Below are 12293 nucleotides of genomic sequence, written 5' to 3' on the forward strand. Positions count from 1 at the left end.
AATCACAGAATTTGTTTGTTTTTTTGTTCCTACACTATTATTAACCTCAATAACATTAATTTCCAGTCTATTCTGAACATCTCACAATATTGTTTTTAGGTTAAAAGGTTGCACCAAGGTAGCTGGATGACTATGCTAAGCGACACAAGTGGGCGGCACAAACACGTGGCCCATCTAGGAGTGACACTGCGGTGGCAGACAGGATGGCAGTTTGAAAAACTAGGCCCCAAAGAGTACATAATGCAAAGAAAAAAAAGAGGTGCAAGATGGAATTGTCCTTGGGGCCTCCCACCCACCCTTATGTTGTATAAACAGGACATGCACACTTTAACAAACCAATCATTTCAGCGCCAGGGTCTGCCACACGACTGTGGCTGAAATGATTGGTTCGTTTGGACCCCCACAAAACAAGCTGGCACTTAATCTGTCCCTGCACAAACTGGCTCATGCTCATCCACCGATTCCTCACCCTCCTTAGTGTTGTGTACACCCTCATCCTCACATAGGGCTCTATTTATTAACATTATTTTTACTAAAATAAAGTGAAAAAGGGTGTTTTCACACCCTTTTCACATTATTTTAGTTTCACCTGTAGTTATTACAGGGCAATTGGAGTAGAATTAGTAAAATTCTACTCCAACCCCCAGTATCACTTATTTTTAGTAAAGCAGATCGCATTTCCCAAAATTGTAATGGGAAATGTGATCCGACCACAGTTACTAAAAATAAATTGTAAAAAAATACCGGGGGAAGCCCTGTGATAATAACGCCACCTGGAGGTGGCGTTATCCAGGGTCTCCCCCGGATACCGGGCTCCCACTCTGCTCTAACGGGGAGAGCAGAGCCGGGAGCCGGTACCAGTAATCAGCTGTGTGGTCTAAGCAGACCACAAGCTGATTACTGTAAAAAAAAGAAAAAAAAAATTAAACATTTTTTTTTTACTTACCTGAATCCAGGGACCGGTGATCGGGCCTCCGGTGATGGCTCCTCTCCGGTCAGCTGGTCTCCCATAGTACACTGGGGCCCGGTCATCAGGTGATCGGGCCCCAGTGCAGTATGGGAGATCACCTGATCGGGAATCCCGGAGAAGATCACCGGAGGCCAGGAGGATGCAGGTAAGTGTAATGAAGGGAGGGGGGGGTAGCGGGGGGGGAGGGGGGGGTCACGGGGGTCCGCGATCGTGGGGGCGGGGCTTAGCGCCGGGGGACGGGGCTTAGCGTCGGTGGGGGGGTAGTAGCGGTGGTCGGTCGGCGCATGTGCGGGCTCTTAGTCGCGGTATTTTTTCAGAAAATACCGCGACTAGAGTGCGGATGGGATCCGCAGGGACAGAGCTTTATCGCAAGCTCTGTCCCTGCAAGGGATTTATAGTAAATCCCTGTGATATTGCCTGAATTCGCAATGCGAATTCACTCGGTAATATCACACTACAATCCGCATTCAATATGCGGATTGTAGTAAATAGAGCCCAGAGTATTAATTTGTCCCCGCTGGAATCCACCACCACAGGTTCCTCTGTACTTTCTGGAGGCTGGTCTTCCCGAAAGAATTGATAATTCATTTTTATGAACATCATCTTCTCCACATTTTGTGGAAGCAACCTCCTACGCCTTTCGCTGACAAGGTTCCCGGCTGCACTAAAAATTCTTTCGGAGTACACACTGGAGGGAGGATAACTTATGTAAAATAGAGCCAGTTTGTACTGGGGCCTCCAAATTGCCTCTTTTTCCTGCCATTACAGGTACGGACTGTCTGCCTGTAATGCCTACTTGGATGCTGTCACCGATGTAATCCTCCACCATTCTGTCAATGGTGACAGTATCATATGCAGTGACAGTGGACATGTCAGAAATTGTTGGCAGGTCCTTCAGTCCGGACCAGATGTCCAAACTTGGTCCTGCCTGCCCTGTATCACCACCAGTGGGTTGCTTAGGATATCTAAGTTGTTTCCTGGCAGCCCCAGCTGACAGTGTTTTCACCAGCAGGTCTTTGCACCTCTGCAGGCTTGTGTCTGCCAGAAAGAGAGACACCACATAGGCTTTAAACCTAGGATCGAGCACGGTGGCCAAAATGTAGTTGTCTGATTGCAACAGATTGACCACCCTGGAATCCTGGCAAAGCGAATGAAGGGCTTCATCCACAAGTCCCACATACTGAGCGGAATCGCTCCGTCTTAGCTCCTCCTTCCCTCCTTCACTTTCTCCAGCTGCTTCTGCAAAAGCCTTATGACAGTGTCTGAACTTACTTCACATGTGGCAAGTTCAAAGGGCTAGAGACCCTTGCACGACACGGAAATCATTCTCCACTGCGCTTGAGTCAGGTGCATACCCCCTCCTTTGCCTATGTCATAGATGGATGTATAGGTTTGAATGGCCTATTGCTGCTCCTACATCCTCTGAAGCATATAGAGGGTTGAGTTCCACCGCATTACAACCTCTTGCTTCAGGTGATGGCAGGGCAGGTTCAAGAGTGTTTGCTGGCGCTCCAGTCTTCGGCACGCAGCCGCTGAATGGCGAAAGTGGCCCGAAATTTTTCGGGCCACCCAAAGCGTCTCCTGCATGCCCCTTTGTATTTTTAAAAAATTCTGCACCACCAAATTTATTCTGTGAGCAAAACATGGGACGTGCTGGAATTTGCCCAGATGTAATGCCTGCACAATGTTGGTAGCGTTGTCAGATATCACAAATCGCCAGGAGAGTCTAAGCGGGGTAAGCCATTGGGTGATTATTTCCCTCAGTTTCTCTAAGAGGTTGTCGGCAGTGTGCCTCTTACTGAAAATGGTGATACACAGCGTAGCCTGCCTTGGAACAAGCTGGCGTTTCTGATGTGCTGCTACTGGTGACGCTGCTGTTGTTGCTGTGTAAGGCGATACATCTACCCAGTGGGCTGTCACAGTCATATAGTCCTTAGTCAGCCCTGTTCCACTTGTCCACATGTCTGTGGTAAAGTGGACATTGGGTACAACCAGATTTTTTAGGACACTGAGGACACTTTAATGAAGTCTCTGTACAGTCTTGGTATCGCCTGCCTAGTGAAGTGGAATCTAGACAGGATTTGGTACCAGGGACACACTACCTCAGTTATCTGCTTTGCAACAGGATGACTGCTGTCGTACTTCATCCTCCTCGCTAAGGACTGTCGGAGGGTCAATTGCTTAGTAAAAGAAGTAGTGGTGTTCCAGCTTCCTCTCTGGGATGATGAATGACTCCCAGCAGCAACAGCAGCGGTGGCAGCAGTAGGCGTAGCAATGCAGGATCCTCGGGAGGAATCCCGGATAGGAGAGGAGTCAGTCATGCCAGTGACATGGCCTGCAGGACTACTTCCGATCCTGATTGAGGAGGAAATTGACGAGGAGGGAGGGAGTTGACGGTGTGGTTTGCAGGCACTTGGATACAACAAGACAAATCGTTTTAGGTGACCCTGGACTGCTAACGGTCTTAGCCACAGTTTCTGAACTTGACAGTAACTTTTTATGAACACGCTGCAGGAGATGTATAAGGGAGGATGTTCCAAGGTGGTTAACGTCCTTACCCCTACTTATTACACCTTTACTTAAGCTACATATGGCAAGACAGTTGTTGTCCGGATTTTGACTGAAATATTTCCAGACCAAAGAGGGGGAATTTTTGGTCTTCTGCTCAGGCATGATGATGGGCTTTTTCATCCCACGGACAACAACTGTCTCCCCTGGTGCCTGATTTAAACAAACCACATTACCATCAGAATCCTCCTCGACAAGTTCCTCCTCAGCGCCAGCTACACCAATATCCTCATCCTGTTGTACTTCAACAGTGACATGTTCAATATGAATATCAGCAACTGGACTGTGGGTGCTCCTTCCCGCACTTGCAGAGGGCGTGCAAATGGTGGAAGGAGCCACCTCTTCCTGTCCAGTGCTGGGAAGGTCAGGCATTGCAACCACCAACACACTTGGACTCTCCTTGGGGATTTGTGATACCTTCTTAGAATGCACAATTCTTTGCTGTGCTTTTGCCAGCTTAACTCGTTTCATTTTTCTAGCGGGAGGACGAGGGCTTCCATCGTCATGTGAAGCTGAACCACTAGTCATGAACATAGGGAAGGACCTTAGCTGTTCCTTGCCTCTCCGTGTCGTAAATGGCATATTGGCAAGTTTATGTTTTTCCTCAGATGATTTAAATTAATTTTGTAAGGTCATTTTACTGAACTTTGGTGTTTAGGATTTTACATGCCCTCTACTATGACATTGGGCATCGGCCTTGGCAGACGACGTTGATGGCATTTCATCGTCTATGTCATGACTAGTGGCAGCAGCTTCAGCATTAGAACTAGTGGTTCTTGATCTTTCCCTATTTTATCCTCCAAATTTTTGTCCTCCATTATTTTTATGGAGTGCATTATTTTTATGGAGTGAATAACCCCTGTGAAAATTATTTGTATGAGCGTACCCCTACACCAGACAGGGCAGCCCCTGTAAAAATTATTTGTATGAGCATACCCCTACAGTAGACAGGGAACCCCCTGTAAAAATTATTTGTATTAGCGTACCCCTACAGCAGACAGGGCAGCCCCTGAAAAAATTATTTGTATGAGCATACCCCTACAGTAGACAGGGCAGCCCCTGTAAAAATTATGTGTATGAGCGTACCCCTACAGCAGACAGGGCAGCCCCTGTAAAAATTATTTGTATGAGCGTACCCCTACAGCAGACAGGGCACCCCCTGGACAACACAGCACTACAGCCAGCCCCTATGGACAGAACAACAGCCAGCCAATATATTGACAAGGACAACAGTAGCCAGCCGGCCCTTATGTATATGGACAGCAGTAGCCAGCCAGCCAGCCCAGCTATTCACACTGGGGGTGGGTGAAGAGAGCACCCCTGAAGGACAGAGCACCCCCTGGACAACACAGCACTACAGCCAGCCCCTATGGACAGGACAACAGCCAGCCCCTTTATGGACAAGGACAACAGTAGCCAGCCAGCCCCTTTTGTATTGTATATGGACAACAGTAGCCAGCCAGCCAACCCCTATGGTCAGTGTCAGCAACAGCTCTTAGCTCCCAGCTCCCTCCCTCTTCACAGTAGCCAGCCAGCAGTACTTTATTATTTTTTATTTTTATAACTAACACACAACACTGAGCTCCCAGCTCCCTAACTCTGCACATTCCACAGCCGGAATGAACAATGACGGCGATCATGGGACCTTTATAGAATCCAAAACCTGCGAGAATCCGACAGCGGGATGATGATGTTTTGCCTCGTTTCTGGAACCTCGTTTCTGGGGGGGGGCTCGGGGTGGGTTCGGATTTCGGAACTCCGAACCCGCTCATTCCTAATATATATATATACATAGCACTGAAACGGCAGCACTCACAGATTCATAAAGTCACCGCCACAACAAGGATTTTTTTCTATATATATATATATATATATATATATATATATATCTTCATTGTGTTTTGGGGATAAATGTATTTGATAAAGAAAAAGTTGCTTGGTCTGGGGGGTGTACCGGGCCCCAAGATTTCTGTTGCCGGCCCTGCTGACGCCTCCCCTAAATGTCCACAGCCTGTCAATCAGCCTGCGGCGTCCTGGCACTGTGAGCGAGCTCGCAAAAGGTGATCTGCACGTGCGTGGTACAGATCCTGTGCAGGCACAGATCTCCAAACATCTGAGTTTTACGCAAAGCATCGGGTTTGCATACAGCTTTGAATCAGCCCCATGGTACCATGTGCTCTTCTTGAGCCCCAACTTCACTTCAGTGCTGTACAGGGAATATTTCAGCCATTCAGTTCTTGCCCCAGTGGAGCTCACTATCTATGGGCCTCATTCAGAGATGTACGCAATGCCAATATTTACTCAGTTGAGCAAGTATCGGTAAACTGCGCATATGTCAAGGTACATTACCGTAGTCGTTTGCAGTATTTTACTCGCAGTGTAACTGACTGTCTAGGGTGGTAACGGGGAGTGGTGTCAAAAGCTGCAGGTGTGTATGACTGTTATCAGGATGAGGATACCGTTTGCAATGAAAACGTCTCCCCCTATCTCAGTTCCTGCGGCCTTTCTCAGTAGCCAATAGGGTTACTCAGAACAGCAACAATTGAAGGATCTGCAACCTGTGGCGGCTTCAGAGGGGGGGCTGCAACGCAGTTCAAAATTCAAATAGGGGAGCCACACCAACTGCCAGTGAGTCCCGACTGGCGATGTTAGACAACGGAAGGAAGGCCCCTCTGGAGCCGCCACTGTCTGCGACCGAGGCTGTATCTTTGTATTCAGATGCTTGGATGTGTAAAGCCGCAGTTGCGCGTCTATATTACAAACCTTGCCAGCTGCGACATTCGCCTATATTAGCAGTGCACATTGACTGCGTAGAGCAGTGTTGGCTAACCTTGACACTCCAGCTGTTGTGGAACTATATATCCCAGCATGCCCTGCCACAGTTTTAGCATGCCCTAATAGCAAAACTGTAGCAGTGCATGCTGGGTTATGTAGTTCCATAACAGCTGGAGTGTCAAGGTTAGCCAACACTGGCGTAGAGGAACGCGGCTACAATGGCAATAGCGTACATCTGCAAATCAAGCCCTTATATTCATTATCACTCAAACACAGCAGGGTCAGAAGCCAATTAACCTACAGTACCAGTATGTTTTTATTGGAGTGTGGGAGGAAACCTGAGTAGCCAGTGGAAACGCATACAAACACCAGGAGCACATACAAACTCCATACAGATAGTGCCATGGGGCCTGATTCAAAGATGTACGCTAGTGCGATCGCAGCTGCGATTCCACACGGATCGCAGCTGCGAAAGTCTGCCGGTAGTTCCATAGCTTACTGGAGCATAGCGGAGGTCGCTGCTGCCTTCTCATCTGCATTCAACGTTGCGCGCGAGCGTAAAAATCGGCAACATCGATCAGCCATGCAGCCCCATGCAGCAGGTTTGACCTGTCTCAAATACAGCGGCTCTCCTTACACCTAGAGAGCTCTGCTGCTTCGTAGGAGATCGCAATGGATAATTTATGAACGCCTATATAACGGCGTTTAAACGGTAAGACACACATGCATTTTTTCTTTAACCCCGCCCCCACTTACCTCCCCCAAACGGTGACTTCCTGTCACTCACGCTAGGAATGGATCCTCTGTGCGGGCGTAATCACGAAACCATCGCTGCGCGTGCGCAGTGCCACTGACACGCATGCGCAATGGCGAACGATCGTACGACATTTGTAAAAATTGCCATTGCATTCACCTCTGAATAAGGTCCATGGTCAGGAATTGAACGCATGACCTCAGGGCTGTGCAACATGAATGCTGACCACTACACCAGCCGTGCTACCCATAGTTCACACTCAAACTAAATCAGCACATAATTATATATTCCATCAAAAGTATGGTAGATGCTTCCCAACACTGGGATTGCAGCTTCTAGAATATCCCTATACTTTATGGGGAAAAAATTAAGTGTAAGGCATCAATACAAGCGTAAATCAACATCCTAGTAGCTTGTCCCAGACAATGGGCCTGATTCATTACAGATCGCTACAGCGATCGCAACTGCGATTAGACATGCAGGTCCACTGCGAAAATATGCTAATGTTTGCAATCGCAATGCAGTCGCTGCCTAACATAAGGACGCCCACATCCCCTTACTCACATCCGTAATACTTAGCAGAATAGCAAAACCATCGGTAACATTGAGTACCATCGTAGCCTCACGCACAAATGACTCAGAAATTGCTAACCTCATCGCACGCACTGAAAGCCCAAGTTGCGTATGGCATCGCAGTGGCTAAATTATGCACGCCCCTGTACCGGTGTTCATACATACTGACATGCCTGCGTTCTGCTGGCCATCCCCCCGTCACCACCCCCAAATGCTCACTTCCTGTCAGTCACTCTGCGATTGGTCTGTGTAGTCCGATCGCAGTGAGACCTTCGCGCACGGTGATGCATGCTCAAAAAGCAACAATCGCCCATCTGCGTGCGTAATCGCAGTTGCGATCGGTAATGAATCAGACCATATAACCACAGTTATTTCATTTTTTCACTAACACTTTAGCTGCATACACACACAACGATTTTTTTAATGATTATCGTTAAACGATATCGTTTAACGATAATCGTTTGAAAAAGTCGTTCACTTTCTGAGTCAAACGATGAACGATTATCGTTCATGCGCGTTCACGTTTGTAGTTTGTCGTTTGTAGTTCAGTCAGACTTGTCAACTCAACGATTTTCATTAAGGGAATATGCAAAAATCGTTTGTAGTTCATAAAAATCGTTCATGACATTTAGTAAATGAACAACTTTAGTAAGCGATTTTAGTTAATTTTTTCAAGGGAAAAAATCGTTTACTAAAATCGTTCATTAAAAAAATCGTTGTGTGTGTATGCAGCTTCAGAGGTAGGTGTACTAAGCCTTGGAGAGTGATAAAGTGGAGAGAGACAAAGTACAGACCAAACAGTTCCTAACTGTCATTTTTCAAACACATTGTAATATGGAGGTTAGAAGCCGATTGGCTGGTACTTTACATTTCAATCAACTGACCAATTGGCTCAGATGAGGCCAATATCAATCAGATATACTATTTCTTAACATTCAGTCTTAGGGCAGCTTGATGAGGGCAGCTTGGTGTGGTTATGCATTAAGTGTGGTTAAAATCAAGTGTGCTTTCTGAACAGTTAAAAAAACAGTTGAAAACCATTGAACAACATCTAATACCAGATAATTACAAACCCATTACTTAACATTTTTTTTTATTTTTGCCTAATATAAAAAAACACAATGTATCAAAAATTTCTATTTCTTATCTCACTACATGGAATCATCTCTAAGGCTACTACATCCTTTACTCTCCCTGCAGCTCATCCTTCTGTACATATTGCTGCCTCATTAATCTTCTCTCTTACAAACACACATGAGCTTTTAACTTATCTATACACACTGACAATGACATCCACAACCTGTCGCCATAAAAATCTATCATACAAATCCCACCAATATATTTATATCTCTCTCCTTCTGCTTCTATTAGCTGGTGACATATCACCAAATCCAGGCCCAACACACATACCACACCCACAACAAGCTATAAATCCAGCTAACCTCATAAACATTGCGTGCCTCCCTTCACCCTCCAAGTCACTAAAATGTGCCTTATGGAATGCACGCTCTGTCTGCAACAAACTAACATCCATCCATGAACTCTTTATTTCAACTAACCTCAACCTTCTGGTGATAACAGAAACATGGCTCACACAATCAGACACTGTCTCCCCTGCTGCACTTTCATATGGTAACCTACACTTTTCACACACCTCCAGGCCTGGTCATTGTAAAGGAGGTGGGGTAGGACTATTACTCTCCCAATCTTTACATACACAGCTCTCCCACAGGTACCTTCACTCGCATTTACATAATTTGAAGTACATTCTATCAGGACTTTCTCCCCTTTCTCTCTGCGAGTTGCTGTTATCTATCACCCACCTGGACCACCTCAACAATTTCTGGAACATTTTTCTGCCTGGCTCCCTCACTTCCTATCCTCAGACATCTCCACCATCGTTATGGGTGATTTCAATATCCCCATTGACAGTCCACAATCTCCTCATGCCTCCAGACTACTCTCTCTAACCTCCTCTCTTGGCCTCTCCCAATGGACTGAATCCGCTACTCATCAGGAGGGCCACTGCCTTGATCTTGTTTTCACCTGACTATGCTCAGTTTCTGATTACACTAATGCTCCTTTCCCTCTCTCAGATCACAACCTTATCACCTGCACACTCTCCTCCATTACATCAACGTCATTGAAATTAACCAAACCTAAACCTAAAACCCACAGAAATATTGATGCTATTAACTTTCAACAACTATCTACCTCTCTACAACAACGACTGTCGCCAATTTCTACATTCACTTCTCCTGAGACTGCTGCATCACACCTAAACCAGATTCTAGAAAAAGTTCTCGATGAAGCAGCTCTAGCTACCCATCACACACCACGTAGAGTTAGACGTCAACCGTGGCATTCTAACTTAACAAGGCATCTACAAAAACTCTCACGTAAAGTTGAACATCAGTGGCGAAAGTCTCATACTCCAACTGACTTCCTCACATATAAGACTATCTACAACTCTTATCGTACTGCTCTGGACACTGCCAAACAAACATATTTCCAATCTCTTATCTTTGCTCAAGCCTCTAACTCCAAGCGCCTTTTAATACATTTAAACTGCTTCTTACCCCTCCCTCACCCAAACCACTTGCTACTATCTGGGCGCAAGATTTTGCTTCCTATTTTAGGGACAAGATTGATGAGATCAGAAATGAAATGGAATGCTCTTCCTCAGCTAGTGACCTGCTTAATTCCCTACCTGAATCCTCTGGCACATTCTCTTCATTTGATCTCACAAATGAAGATGAAGTATCTTCCCTCTTCTCATCCTCCTACTCTATTACCTCTCCTCTAGATCCTATACCCTCACAAATCAATAAAGCTCTGTCTCCTGTGATTATCCCAACCCTAACTAAAATCTGTCACTGTTCAAGCATGCAGTAATTACTCTTATTCTGAAGAAACAAAACTCTGACCCCAACACTCTCTCAAATTACCGTCCTATCTCCCAGCTCCCATGCCCCTCCAAGCTACTTGAGAGCCTTGTCTACACCCACCTCACACACTTTCTTAACTCGCACAACTTATTGGACCCACTTCACTCCGGCTTCCGTTCCCAACACTCCACAGAGACAGCACTGACAAAGGTAGTAAATGATCTGGTCACTGCCAAGGCTAAAGGACATTACTCACTCCTAATTCTTCTAGATCTCTCTGCTGCTTTTGACACTGTTGACCACTTTCTTCTCATACAAACACTACAATCCCTAGGTCTTAAGGACACGGCTCTTTCTTGGTTCTCTTCCTACCTATCTGATCGCTCTTTTACTGTTCGTTTTTCTGATTCTACCTCCTCTTCGCTACCTCTATCAGTTGGAGTACTGCAAGGCTCTGTCTTAGGGCCTATGTTATTCTCAATCTATACCTCCTCTCTTGGCAAACTAATCAGCTCTTTTGGATTTCAGTACCATCTGTATACGGATGATAGTCAAATCTACCTATCTTCCCCAGATTTATCACCATCTGTACTGGTCTGTGTCACTGAATGTCTTTCTGCAATTTCATCTTGGATGTCATCTCGCCACCTGAAACTTAATATTTCTAAAACAGAATTAATTATATTTTCACCGGCCAATAACAGTTACCAACCTGATCTCTCTATCACTGTTGATAACTTGACAATCCACCCTGCCCCACAAGCTCGCTGCCTTGGTTTCATCCTTGACTCTGAACTGTCCTTTGTTCCCCACATTCAATCTGTCTCAAAATCATGTTACATACATCTAAAAAACATATCCAAAATTTGACCATATCTCACACAAGACACTGCAAAAACTCTAATCCATGCACTTATTATTTCCCGCATTGACTATTGCAATAGCCTCCTTACTGGTCTTCCCAAAAATAGGCTATCGCCATTACAATCCATTATGAATGCAGCTGCAAGACTTATCTTCCTTGCCAAACGTCATCGTCTGCTGCCCCGCTCTGTCAGTCCCTCCATTGGTTGCCAGTTTTCTACCGTATTCAATACAAAATACTCTTACTTACACATAAGGCTATTAACCAAACCACACCAACATACATCTCTTCACTCATCTCAAAATATCTCCCTACCCGACCTCTCTGATCAGCACAAGATCTGCGTCTCTCATCCCCATGCATTACTTGCTCCCACTCATTGTTACAGGACTTTCTTCGGGCTGCACCCACTCTATGGAATGCCTTACCACGCACAATATGACTTTACTCTAGTCTCCAATCCTTCAAGCGATCCCTGAAAACTCACCTCTTCAGGCAAGCTTATCATATCCCAGAACCACCTACATAATCTTCATAGCTTCCATATCTAATTACATCCCCTTTCACAGTCCACACACAACCTCACACATCGTCTTTCTCTCACATCCTCATGACATTTGGCCTACATTCCGGTGTGAATGGATCATGCAGCCAACCAAGAAACTGTGCATTCTGGCTGGACCAAAATGCAATATATAGCACCTATCCTTGTGTATCAATGCCTATTTCCCTATAGATTGTAAGTTTGCGAGCAGGGCCTTCCTACCTATATATCTGTCTGTTATTACCCAGTTTTGTTCTATTAATGTTTACAATTGTAAAGCGCAACGGAATATGCTGCGCTATATAAGAAACTGTTAATAAATAAATAATAAATCTTTCTCCAGAATGCTTATGTAA

The sequence above is a fragment of the Taudactylus pleione genome, unplaced genomic scaffold (genome assembly GCF_031769625.1).
Source record: "Taudactylus pleione unplaced genomic scaffold, aTauple2 ptg000147l, whole genome shotgun sequence".
Classification (NCBI taxonomy): Eukaryota; Metazoa; Chordata; class Amphibia; order Anura; family Myobatrachidae; genus Taudactylus; species Taudactylus pleione.